We start from the raw sequence: 13,726 nt of genomic DNA on the forward strand, positions 1-13,726 counted from the left end.
CTTGCTTGCCTTGCAGGGCTCGGGGGATAACATGAGATCACGCAGGTGCCTGAAAAACTGCAAGATGGTCAGCGCAGCGCGGGCGGTGAGCGCTCTCGCTCTCCCTGCTGGCCACGAGCCAGCTGAGTTTTGTCTCCGATTTCTTAAACATCTGCCAGAGACAGATGTCCCACTCTTTCCTGGGCCCCTGGCTCATCGGCAAGATGTAAACTCTCCTGGGAATTGCTTTTCTCTATGTCTTTCCTGAGTTCTCGTGTGTTAGTAATGGCTACCCTGTCCCCCTTGGCTGGGCGTCCCTGCTTGATGGAGGGGGAAATAGGGCGTTCAGAGAGGGACTGTCTTTTCAAGGACACGGAGACAGGGTCCTGCTCCCTGCAGCCCTGCGGCGGGAAGCTGGAGTCCAAAGAACCGGGGTCAGAGGAGTCTGGGAGGGGGATCCAAAGGTGCCCCCCCTCCCCAGGCAGGAGGGCGGCGTGCAGGCGAGTCTCTGGCCCTCAGCTTCCTCTCTGAATGGAGACTTGGGCTCTTGGGACCCCCGGGACCCCCTGGGTCCATTAACACCACCTCTGCACTCCTCTGAGCCTTGGTCTGGGAGAACGGTGGTTCATGGGCCCTGCCTTCCTCTCAGGTCATGACTGTGAGGCCTGGAACCGGGGGTGGGGGGTGGGAGTGGGGTCTACAACAGACAGACACCACCCTGCTGGCCCCAAAGGTCTTCCTAGCGGGTGACCTTTGGTGATCGGAGGGCGCTGCCAGGAGCCCGGCCCCCTCCCACCTCTTTCTCACCCCCTGGGGAGGGGCCAGCCGCTCTGTGGGCAGGGCCTGCGGGGAGAGCTGCTCACCACATCCTCCCCTTCCTCCCCACCCTGCACACGCGGCAGGGCAGGGTGGCAGTGGGCGCTGACAGACCCATGGGGCTCTGCCAAGTGACCCGAGGGCTCCGGGGTCGGCTGTTTGCTCCTCCCTGAGTGTGACTGACAGCCACACGGCTGTCTGTCCGCCTGACTGCCTGTCTGTCTCTGTGTCTGCCTGGCTGGCCACCTGCCTTCTGCCTGACTTCCCCTGTCTGTCCGTCTGTCCGTCTGGCGGCCCCAGGTCTGCCGTGTGTCTCCCCGGGGCCGCTGATCTCTGCCTTCTGTCTGTGCGTGACCTCCCTGGGATGTGACCGACCCTTGCCTGTGACCCCGGCTGGCGCCCTCTGTGTGGCCCGCTGGCCTGGAGCCTGGCCGTCCAGCCCAGTGACAGGTCGCACGCTTGTCTGGCTGGTGACTCAGGGCAGGCTGCGGATCCCCACCCCCTAGACCTGCCTGCGCCTTTGACTCTGGTCCCCCAGCCCCACACCGAGCCAGGCCCCCAGCTTGGGGAGCCCACTGGATTGCCACTGACACACAGAATGGATTCCTGAGGGAGAAGCCAGGATAGCAGGTAACTCAGCTCCCGCCACTGCTCTCTGTGGGGCAGCGGGGTGGGGGTGGGTTCTGGTACCTTCTCTGCCTGAGAGGAGAGGACAAGGAGGGGGTCTGTCCCCCCATCACAGCTGGGGACAGGGAGGCCGGCAGAACTGGGCTGGAGTCTCCTGTGGAGCCCGGCCCAGGACACCCACAGGGCCTTTTTGTGCATCTGCGGGAGGCCTGGGGGCCTGGAGGCTGGGACACGGCTGACCTGACCCCACGAGCTGTCTGTAGGAACCAGCTCCAAATAGCCAGGGCTGGGGGAAGAAAGCTGGTCCCAGACCAGACATGATGCCACAGTCACGGCGGGGAGCCTGGCAGCCGAGGTGGGCAGGGGTAGGCGCGGGCGTGACGGCGTGGCACTTCCAGGGATCCTGTTTTGGGGAAGGGCATCGATTTGGGGGATAGGTTCTGTGTTTTAGCTTCTTTGTGTCCTCTGAGCCCTTGAAACGGATTGCTGTACCCATTTCACAGATAGAGAACAGGGGCTCTGAGAGGCAGGGTGATTGTCCAAAGAGGACTCAACAGAGCGCAGCAGGCTGGGTAGGTGACTCGAGGCTGGCCCTGTCCTCCACGCTGTCTCCTTCTCACCGAAGCACAGGGGATGAGCTAACGGTGAGAAGCCAAGGGCCTGGTGTGCTTGGAAGAGAGAGAGGCCGGGAGGCTGGGGAGGCTGAGCCCGGAGGCATGGGCTGAATTCTGACAGGTGGAAAGGCGAGGAAAGAAGAGGCTGATGCTTTCCTGGCCCCGCAGCTCAGGGAGGACAGGCCTCTGGTGAGGACGCTGGACTTTTGGAAGGAATGGCCAGGGTGCTCAGTGGGAGCAGTGGACCCAGGCAGGAGGCATTCAAAAGTCAGAGGCTGCTCCCCAGGGGACATTTGTATTCTCCTGGGGAAGGGAGGGGAAACATGGGTGGGGGTTAGAAGCACATGGCGGAGCAGGGGAAAACCTGGCGGGTTCCAAAGCCGGCCATGCGTCTCCCTAGCTGGGTGAACTTGGGCAAGTCTGTGCTTCTTCCAACCTCACAGAGCCTCAGTTTTCTTGTCTCTAAAATGGGGATGAAGACAGCTCCATCCTCATGGGGCAAGTTGTGAGGATTCGAGGGCTTAAAAATATGAAAGTTGCCGGTCGGAGATCTGCCCAGGAAGGTGGCTTGTACCATTGGGAAGGGGAGCCTGTGGCCAAGGGGGCCCAGTGTCCAAGAGCAGTGGAAGGGGCGGGGGCACATTGGAGAGCCTGCGGTCCGGCTTTCCTTGGCCCCTGCAGGTCTGGTCCTCCCGGCACCGGGACTCAGCATGCTGCTGGCACTGGAGGGGCTCCTGTGATCCTTACAACATCAAGTGAGGCCGGGAGCCTCATTCCGCCCATTTCACAGATGAAGAGATCCAGGATCCCAGGCTCCTCGTGGCCGTGAGATGCAGAGCTGGGTTTGGGCCACCAGTCTGCTTGACAGCAGGACCACACCTGCCGGACAAGATGGCATAGGAGCAAGACTCAGTCTCGAGAGCCCTTCTGAGATGGGGAGGGACAGCCCTGATTACCTGCTCCCCGTGGGGGACTCCGGAAGCCCTGGTCCTGCCCACCCCACGCTGGGGAGCGTTTGGGTCCTCACCATCCCGCAGCGGAGAAAACCAAGAGGCCAAGTGTTAGACCAAAATTGAGGGCTGGGAGGGATGGGGTGAACAAAGACAAAGCAGGAGCCCTAGGCTCCCACCTGCCCAGTGAGGGTGGGGGTGGGGATGGGAGTGGGGACCACAAAAGGCTTGTGGGGCAGGTGGAGGAGGCTTGTTCCAGAGGAGATAGAAAGAGGGAAGGCACCAGAATCTTCGAGAGGCACCAGTTCCCTCTCTGGTGACTGATACATAAATACATGAAGGGAAGAAGGCAGGTGGGGGGTGCGAGACCCATGACCTGCACACCAACTCACCACCGGTGGTGATGCCGGTGGTGATGGTGGTGATCCGGGGCTCTGGAGGCGGCCAGGACTGGGTGGAGCCCCAGTCCCGCCCCCTAGTACCTGTGTGACCTTGAGTGAGCCACTTCACCTCCCTTGAACCTCCGTGTCCCCGGCTCTAACATCCATTTCCGGTTGGTCATGAGGTTTTATTCTACGCTAGTCTCTGAGCACCCACTGGGGCGCCAGGCACTGTCCTAGGTCCTGGGGATTCAGTGCTGCAGACAGACAGGCCCAGGGCCAGGAGGAGGGGAACCTGGCTTCGCAGTGGCTCACAAGAAATAGTAGCAATTATGCTTTACCTTAAGGATTGCTGGTAATGACTGTTGTGTTATTCGCTGGAAGACACTGCATCGCTTCTGGCCTACAGTAAGCCCTCAATAAACGACAGCTCCTATGGTGGTTTTAGTCTCCCTTTCACAGCTGGGGAAACTGAGGCCCGGAGAGCAGTAGGGCTTTCAGGGTCGCCCAGGAGTCATTCGCCAGCAGAGGGAGGGAAGCAGAGGGGAGGGGAGGGAGCAGACATTTCAAGGAAGAGCCCCTTCCTCCCCTGCTTCTCCCTTCCTGGCCCTCTAGGGCACCCTGAAACGTGGGAGTGGGGCTGGGGAGGGGGAGTAGAGAGGAGCCCCACCCCCACCCCTGGCTCACAGATGCCACCGCCCCCACTCCTTGCCCTGGCGCCTGGCCAAAGGGACTTTTTATGACAGCTCATTTGCAGGATCTGAGTAAACTTGGAACTTCTGAAACAACCTGAGAATATTCCCCAGGGCGCAGGCAGGGGCCCCGCTGATGCCCCCCTCCCATGGCCGAGGACACCTGCAGCAGAGGGCCTAGCCTGCTGGTCCCCACAGCTCCCAGGAAGGGCCGGGTCACCTGAATGGTCCCCAGAGAGGTAGGGCCAGTACTCGAACCCGGCTCCCTGCTCAGGCCCCGGTCCCTCCTCACTGTGTGACCATAGGCAAGGCTCCAGGCCTCTCTGGGCCTCTGTTTCCTGCAAGAGGGCTCGATGATGTAGATTGGGCAGGGCCTGGCAGGCTTCTCGTGTACGAATCTATAACACTCAGCCTACTTTGTCCAGGGCAGACAGGTGGGGGCCTCCAAGCATGGGGGCATACAAGGCAGCGGGGCATAGAGAGCAGGCTGCCAGCCCTCACCCCTGCCCCTGCAGCTGCAAACCTCTTCTCTCTCTGCCTTCTGACCAGCCCCTCCTGGCCTGGCAGGAAGGCAGCTGGAGAGAGCGGGTGCGCAGGCTGGGCGGAGGTGCAGCAGGGACCGCTTGCTCACTCTAAAAGAGGCTTCGTGGACGGACATCCCGGCCCGGCTGGGCGAGAGAGGTAGACTGACAGGTTGGCAGAGGGCCTTCCCAACCTGGTCGGCTCCTACTGACTAAGCTAAGACCCCAGGGTCCTGGCACATCTGTCCGCAGACACCCGCAACCCACCCTTTGCCACCTGCAAAAAAAAAAAAAAAAAAAAAAAAAAAAAGGTAAAAAACCAACTAACATTACACACACGCCTACAGTGTGTCTACCTCCCACTACCTCGGCCAGGCCACGGCGCTGCCCCATTCTATAGATGAGGAAAACCGAGGCCCAGAGAAAGGAATGGATACGCCTCAGGGTCCACTCTGGGTTAGTGACAGAGCCTCCTTTCTGATCTAGGGCCCCCAGGCTGATCCTTCTCCAGCTTGAGAGTTCTGCCTGACTAAGAACTTTCTGTATGACCCTGGGCGCCCCGCCATCCCTCTCTGCACGTTACTAATCTGGTGACGGCCTGATGACTGCTCAGAGCCTGGGAGCTGAGGGTGTTGCTCAGGGTGGAGGGAAGTTCCTGGGGGCCATGATGAAGCTGTTGGGGGAAACGCTCTCTCGGGGGCTGCCCGTGGGCCCGCTGCTGTGTGACTGGATGCAACGACTCTTACCATTTGCCCTTCCTCGCTACTCATTGAGAGTCTACTGGGTTCCCGGCCTCATTCTACGCACTAAGGATACTTTCTTTTGTGATAATTTCCCAGTCTCTGGGGCTTATGCTCCAGGACAGAGATAGTTCACAAACCCAAAAACAGAAGCATCGACTAAACCGATCCTAATATTACAACCATGAAGAAGGATGTGTGGCCCAGGGAGCTGCAGGGGACGCCCAGACCAGCCGGTCTTCAACATTGAAGTTGAAACCAAAGGACGAGGAAGCAAAGAAGCATGAGGAAAAGTGCTCCAGACAGAGTCATGTGCCAAGGCCCTGAGGTAGAGGAGGGAAGGTGGAGCGCTGGAGATTTTATCCTTATTGACTACCTAAAGATGCTCAATGCACCAAATTTAAGCACAAGGAGTCAAAAAGAATAACAGTTGATTTCAGAGTCTGTGTAGGTTTTAACTTTGTAGGCGTGTGGGTAATGTTAGTTGGTTTTTTTACAATTTTTTTTTTTGCAGGTGGCAAAGGGTGGGTTGCGGGTGTCTGCGGACAGAGGTGCCAGGACCCTGGGTCTTAGCTTAGTCAGTAGGAGCCGACCAGGTTGGGAAGGTCCTATGCCAACCTGTCAGTCTACCTCTCTCGCCCAGCCGGGCCTGGATGCCCGTCCATGAGGGTGGGCTTCAAACGCCATGATGCTAGAAAGCATGCCCTTTCATGGAGTCACTCATGTCCTGAGAGTTTTGAAAATTCAGTGTGCGTCAGGCACTGTCACCACCGGCGTTTTAGCAGCAGCTAAGAGACACGTGGTCCTCGCCTGGCTGTGGCTCGGAATGTCCGTGAAAACACCCCAAGCGGTGTCCCCTGGTGGAGGGGCGGACCCCAGCGGAAGGAGTGACTCATCCTCTTTGGAGGGGTTGAAGGCTGACAGAGGAGGTGACATCTGAACTGGATTTTCGAAGACTGAGTGGGAGGCTGTCAGTCCGCCGTGGAGGGTGGAGAGTTCCAGTGGCTGAAAGAGCACATGCAGAGGCGTGGAAGGTGGATGGATGGGGACTGCTGGTGAAGCTGTCGGGAGTCTGGTGTCCCCGCAGTCCAGGATGGGTGCTGGGGGTCGGAAGGAACGTCGGGGGGCAGATCCTGCAAGGTCTTGAATGCCGGGCTAAGGAATTTGGGGTCTTCTCTGAAGGGCAATGGGGAGCCACTGAATGCTCCAGTTGCAAGGTGGATGGGATTGGACCGGCCACAGCTGGATGGTGGAGAGATCAGGGAGGAAGCCGGCAGGGGGTCAGGTGGGCAGAAGTCCTTGAAGACCAGGGGTGAACGGGAGCCCTTTCTTCTATGTTCCCTTTTGGGAAGTCCCTCAGTCTTGACACTTCCCCATCGGGCGACCTCTTGTTTCTGGCACGGCTGGGGAGTCCCTCGTCACCCACCTCATTTCTCCTTGGTCCCTCTGGGAAACCGGCCATTTTGCTTTTACCACACTCCTCACTTACCTTTCACTTTCAAGCCCCAATCCCCGCCTGAGCCCCATGGCTGACCTGGTGACACCCAGCAATCCCGTTCCTGAATCATCAGGGAGGGAAAGGAGACGCGGGGCAACCAAAGCTTGGGTTCTTTCCGGTTTGGGGAGGGTGTATTATGCCGCTGGGAACGTCCTGGCGCACGCCTGCGTGTGCACACGGTCCATGCCGAGCCTGGAAGTAGGATTCTGGTCAGCAGGGGTGTCCCGAGGTGGCCGTCCCAAATTGCACGTGCACCGGAACACTGAGAAGTCTGGGTCACTCGTTGTCCTTCGTGAACGTGGAATTGTCTTCTTCGCTTTCGCCGTTCCTGGTGCAGTGCTGTCTCCAAGACGTGTCAATTTGCATGATGAGTCATGATTGTAAGCAACTTTTACTACGCTTCGGGGCCATTTGGATGTCTTTGGTGAAGGGTCCCTTTAAGCTTTTTTGCTTTCTTTCCAAACTGAGTTTTGTGCTGTTGACGGTTGTGTTTAAAACATTTTTTTAGTGTTTATTTATTTATTTGGAGGGAGAGAGAGCAAGCAGGGGAGGAGCAGAGAGAAGGGGAAGAGAGAGTGCCCGGCAGGCTGTTGCATGGTCAGCCCAGAGCCTGATGCGAAGCTCGAGCTCACAAATCGTGAGATTATGACCTGAGCCGAAATCAAGGATTGGATGCTTGACCAACTGACCCACCCAGGTGCACTCGTTTATTATTGTTTTGTAGGAGTTCTTTATATATTCTGGATACAGGTACCTATGTGTGTGTACACATATAAATATATAAACATACACATGCAAGTTATATGTATTATAGATATATAAAATGATATATAACATATTTTATAATTTTATAAAATTACATATTATATGTAACTATATAAAATATAGGAATTATATATGTAGTTCTATAAAAGAAACCTATAGATGCATAGATTCAGGTATAATGTCTTCCCATTTCAGTTCCTTAGTGAAATGCTTTGGTGGACAAAAATTCTTAATATTAATGAGGTTCAGTTTATCAGTCTTTTTCTTTATGGCTCAAGCTTTCTATGTGCTGTTTAGGAAGTGTCATCGACCCTAAGGGTGTGAAAATATTATCCTCTGTTTCTTTCTAGAAGTTTTATTGTTTTCCTCTGACAATAGGTCTACAAAATATCTGGAGTTTATTGTTATGTATGATGTAAAGTGGAGGGTTAAGGTTCATTTTTCCTCGTATGAATATCCAATGAATCTACCATCTTCTTTTTTTAAATCATGCTTTCCCCATGACTTTGCAGTGGTGTCTTTGTTGAAAACCAATGACTATAGACCTGAGTCTCTTTCTGGACTCTATTCTTTTCCATTGGCCAGGCTGTTTTCCTCTGCAGCAATACTGTGTCATTTTGGGTTGTCTAAAGTCTTCTCAGTTCTTTGCATTTCTGCACAAATTTGAGCACTGGCTTGTCAATTTCCACCAAAGGAAATCTTGCTGGGGATTTTCTTGAAACTTGAGATTTCATTTGAAACGTTAGTCCAATGTGGGGAGAATGGACATCTTTAAAATATTCAATTTTCTGACTCACAAACACGTATGACCCTCCATTTATTTACATCTTTAAAATTTTACATCACGGGTATCTTGTAGGTGTCTGGGTAGAGGTCCTGTGCCTCTTTCACAGAAGCTCATTAGAGTACTTGATTATTTTATGCCTACGCAAACTGTATCATTTTAATCATGTCTTGGTATATAGAAATACACTAGATTTTCCCCACACTTCAACTTGGTTAACACACTTTTTCAATGAGAGCTTCAGATATAGAAAGAAACTGGTGCCAAACCCAGTCTACTTCAGCTCTCAGCCAGGGGCTTCTTACCTTTACTTTTATAATGTTTGTCGATCTTTCATCTGCGAATCTCATGAGCACAAGACGGAGCATGCCAGCTGTGGCCTTCATAAACTAGTACCATATTTTGTATTGTCTTCACACGTTCTGCAGGGACCGTACAGAACAGTGCAGGATTGCTAAAGTGTGCGTGTGCTGTTGTACGACCGATCGCTGAAACTTTTTCACTTTGCACGACTGAAACTTCATACCCAGTAACCACTCCTCATTTCCCCCCACCTCCATCCCCCTGAAAACCACCATTCTACTTTCTGTTTCTACGAGCTTGATGACTTCAGATATGTCGCATAAGTAGAATCCGAGTGGTTGCTTATTTCATTGAGCGTGATGTCCTCAACGTTCATCCATATTGTAGTCGTCTTTCTATTTTAAGGCGAAGTAATATTCCACTGTATGTATGTGCCACATTTTCTTTATTCATTCGCCAGTTGGTGGACTTAGAAGGTTTTCATGTGTTGACTGTTGGGACTGATACTGCAGCGAACATCGGAGTGCACGTATCTTTGAATCCCTGTTTTCTATTCTTTTGGATACCTGGCCAGAAGTGGGTTGCCGGTTTATAATGGTTCTTTTCAATATTTTGAGCAACGTCCACACCATCTTCTGTCACGTCTGCACCATTTACAAATCCCACAAACGTGCGTTAAGGGATACGATTTTTCCACATTCTCACCAACATGGCATCCAGCCCACTTAGGTGTGAAGTAATAACTCACCGTGGTTTTGATTTGCATTTCCCTGATGATTAGTGATTTTGAGCATCTTTTCATACACCTGTTGGCCGCTTTTTTCAATCTTCTTAGGAGAAATACGTATTCAAAATCTTCAACCGTTTTTCAATCAAACCATTTGTTCTGTTCTGTTCCATTCTGTTCTGTTTTGCTACTGAATGGTGGGAGTTCATAATTCTGCATGTATTCAATATACGGTTTGCAAATACTTTTTATCATTCTCTAGTTGCCTTTTCACCTTATTATTGATTATTTCCTGTGTGATGCAGAGGGTTTTAATGTGGTCGTGTTTGTCTATGTTTGCTTTGCTGTCTGCGCTTTTTGTGTTGTAGCCAATAAATCATTGCCAAGCCCAGTGTTCTGAAGTTTTCCCTTATGTTTTCTTCTAAAAGTTTTATAGCTTCAAGTGTTACATATAAGTCTTTAAGCCATTTTAAGTTAATTTTTGTGTATGATGTAAGAGTCCATGCTCATTACTTTACATGCACATTTCATTTCCTATTTCTCTTTGTTGAAGAGACTGTTCTTTCTTCATTGGCCATCTATGCAAAGGTTTATTTCTGGGCTTTATTTTGCTCCATTGATCTCTATGCCTGTTTTTAAGCCAATACCTACTTTGTCTTTACAGCAGTGTGTATATGTCTGTCTTTATGTCTATACTTACTGTGATTACTGTAGCTTAGTTATAAAATCAGGAAGGATAAGGTCTGTAGCTTTGTTCTTCAGTGTCAAAGATTGTTTTGATTATTCAGAGTCCTTTGAGATTCCATATGAATTTCAGGACAATTTTCTACCTATTTCTTCAAAACATGCCATTGGGATCTTGACAGAAACTGCATTGAGTCTGTAGATTGCTTTGGACATTGTTAATATTAAGTCTTCCAATCCATGAACATGGGATGTCTTTGCATTTATTTGTGCCTTTTTATAATGTATTTTAGCAATGTTTTGTAGTTTTGAGAGTCCAAGAGTTTCATTTCCATGGTTAAATTTGTTCCTAAATGTTCTATTATTTTTGATGCTATTATAAATGATATTATTTTAATTTCCTTTTGATATTAACATATAGAAATGCAAGTGATTTTTGAGTGTTGATTTTATATCATTCTGTTTTTCTGAATTTGTTAATTAATCCAATAGTGTGTGTGTGGGTGTGTGTAATCTTTAGGGTTTTCTCTACATAAGGTCATGTCAGCTATGAACAGAGATAATTTTACTTCTTCCTTTCCAATGTGACTGCCTTTTATTTTTTTCGTAATTGGTTTGACTATGACTTATAGTACTATGTTAAGTAAAAGTGGTGAGAGTGGGCATTCTTGCTTTTTTCCCGACCTTAGAGGGAAACCATCAGTTTTTTACTATCGAGTAAGAGGGTAGCTGTAGGCTTTCATATAGGACCTTTATTGTGTTGAGGTAATTTCCTTCTATTTCTGGTTTGCTGACTGTCTTTATCATGAAAAGATGTTGAATTTTGTCAAATGCCTTTTTTGCATCAACTGAAATGATTGTGTGATCTTTGTCCTTTGCTCTGTTAATGTGGTGTATTTTTGCATACTGAATCATCTTTGCAGCCCAGGAACAAATTCCACTTGGTCATGGCATATCATCATTTTAACATGTTTTTGGATTCCATTTATTCGTATTTTGTCAAGGATTTTTACATCAGGATTCATCAGCGATATTGGTTTGGAGTTTTCTCTGTCTGGCTTTGACATTGGTATAATGCTGCCCGTGAGTTTGGAATTGTTCTCTTATCTTCAGGTTTTTAGAGGAGTTTGAGAAGGATTGGCATTAATTCTTCTTCAAATGTTTGGTAGAATTTACCAGTGAAATCATCTGGTCCTGGGCTTCTCTTTGTTGTGACCTTTTTAGTTACTGAATCAATCTCCTCACTATTTATAGATCTGTTCAGATTTTCTTTTTTTTTCACAATTCAGTGTTGGTAGGCTGTACATTTCTAAGAATTTATCCATTTCTTCTACATCATTAAGTTGGGTGGTGGATAATTATTTACAGTATTCTTGTGCAAGCCTTTTTATTTTTGTGGCATCAGTTGTAATGTCTTCTGTTTCCTTTCTGATTTTGGTTATTTGAGTCTTCTCTTACTTTTGTTAGTCTAGCTAAGACTTTGTCAATTTTGTTGATCTTTAGAGATACAGTAGATTTTTTATATTGATCTCATTTTCAGTATCCCTGTTCAACAATTATTATTCTAATAGCTTGTTAAGTATCTGGATTTTTCTAGGTGCTCAATCTTTATATCATTTCAATCTTTAGAGTTTTCTGATCTTCATAAATTTATTTATTTTTCTTGCCTTATTGCATTGACTGGGACCTCCGTACAAGACATTCTTGTCTTTTTCTTGCCCTCAGGTATATCATGTTCGGTATTTGACCATTATAAAAAAAATTTTTTAAATAAATAAAGTTTATTTAAAACACTATTATTCTGTGTTTCCTTTCTGTAATCTTAGAGATTACAACATACTTGATTTTTTTTTGTTGAGTCTACTTTATGTTGGCACTTCTATCATTTCCCAGACAATACAGTGACCTTTAACTTTATTCAGTCTTTCTTACCTTTGGGGCATCATGGTAACATATTTTAACTCTGCATACACTTTAACTTTCAGTATCACTATTATTTTAAACAATTATTATGCATTTATATTTATAATTATTCTCTATTGCTTTTTATTCCTTCCTATATTACCTTGCTTCCCATCTGGTGTTATTTTTCTTTTGCCCAAAAAAACGCACTGTAAATACATCTTTTGATGCAGCCTATTAGTGACAAGTTATAGTCTATTAGTGACAAATTCTCTCAGGTTTTTTTTTATTTGAAAAAAATCTTTATTTTTAAATATTTACATTTTTAAAAATTGTAATTAAGGTCTAATTCATGTATCATACAATTTAGGTTTTAAAAGTGTACTATTAAATGTTTTTTTAAGTTTTTAATGTTTTTTTAAATTTATTTTTGAGAGACAGAGAGAGACAGTGTGAGCAGGGGAGGATCAGAGAGAGAGAGAGACACAGAATCTGAAACAGGCTCCAGGCTCTGAGCTGTCAGCGCAGAGCCCAATGTGGAGCTTGAACCCACGAACCGTGAGATCATGACCTGAGCTGAGCCGGACACTTAACCAACTGAGCCACCCGGGCACCCCAAGTGGTTTTTAGTATATTCACAAAGTTGTACAATCATCACCACTGTTAACTGCAGAACATTTTCATCACTCAAAAAAAAAAAAAAAAAAGACATAACCATTAGCAATCACCCACCATTCCCCCGCTTCCAAAGCTCCAGCCCCTAGGAACCACTAATCTACTTTCTGTCTCTCCGGATCTGCCTACTCTAGAAACATCATATAAATGGAACCATACAATGTGGCTTTTTGTGCCTCGGTTCTTTACCTCCGCATAAATGTTCTTTATTTTTTTAATGTTTATTTATTTTTGAGAGAGAGAGAGAGCTCGAGTGGGGGAAGGGAAGATAGAGAACGAGACACAGAATTCAAAGGAGACTTCAGGCTGCAAGCTGTCAGCACAGAGCCCAACGCGGGTCTCGAACCCACGAACTGTAAGATCATGACCTGAGCCGAAGTCGGACGCTTAACCGACTGAGCCACTCAAGTGCCCCTAACTCAGCATAAATTTTCAAGACACAGCTGTGTTGAAGCCCATATCAGTACTTCATTCATCTTCATGGCTGGAATAATATTCTATTCTGTGGATATTGTATGTTTTGTCTATTCAGTTGTTGGACACTGGAGCTAGCTTCCAGTTTGGGACTGTGGTGAATATTCATGTACAGAGTTCTTTTTTAAAAGACATATGTTTTCAGTTCTTTTCACTGTATACCTAGAAGTCTTGTGGTAATACTATATCAATTGTTTAAAAAACTATTGAACTGTTTTCCGTGGCAAACATACCATTTTATTTTATTTTTTAAATCTTTTTTTAATTTATTTTATATTTTTTTCCATAATATTTTATTGTCAAATTGTTTTCCATACAAAACCCAGTGCTCTTCCCCTCAAGTGCCCTCCACCATCACCACCACCTCTTTTCCCCCCTCCCCCTTCCCCTTCATTCTCAGCATTCAATAGTCTCTCAAGTTCTGCATCCCTCTCTCTCCCCAACTCTCTCTCCCTCCTCCACTCCCCCTGGTTCTCCATTAGGTCTCTCTTGTTTTCCTGCTAGACCTATGAGTGCAAACATATGGTTTCTGTCCTTCTCTGCCTGGCTTACTTCACTCAGCATGACACCCTCAAGGTCCATCCACTTTCCTACA

At 48.3% G+C, this 13,726-nt stretch overlaps 1 protein-coding gene across 1 annotated transcript in view; it reads left to right on the top strand.

The window, feature by feature from the left end:
• Positions 1-865: 865 nt before the first annotated feature.
• IL21R (interleukin 21 receptor) overlaps positions 866-13,726 on the top strand; it is a 32,486-nt gene continuing 19,625 nt past the window's right edge. The window contains exon 1 of the mRNA XM_029947231.1: positions 866-1,425. The gene's annotated coding sequence lies outside the window, so the exon portion shown is untranslated. The remainder of the gene's footprint in view (positions 1,426-13,726) is intronic.

This window comes from Suricata suricatta, chromosome 8 (genome assembly GCF_006229205.1).
Source record: "Suricata suricatta isolate VVHF042 chromosome 8, meerkat_22Aug2017_6uvM2_HiC, whole genome shotgun sequence".
Lineage (NCBI taxonomy): Eukaryota > Metazoa > Chordata > Mammalia > Carnivora > Herpestidae > Suricata > Suricata suricatta.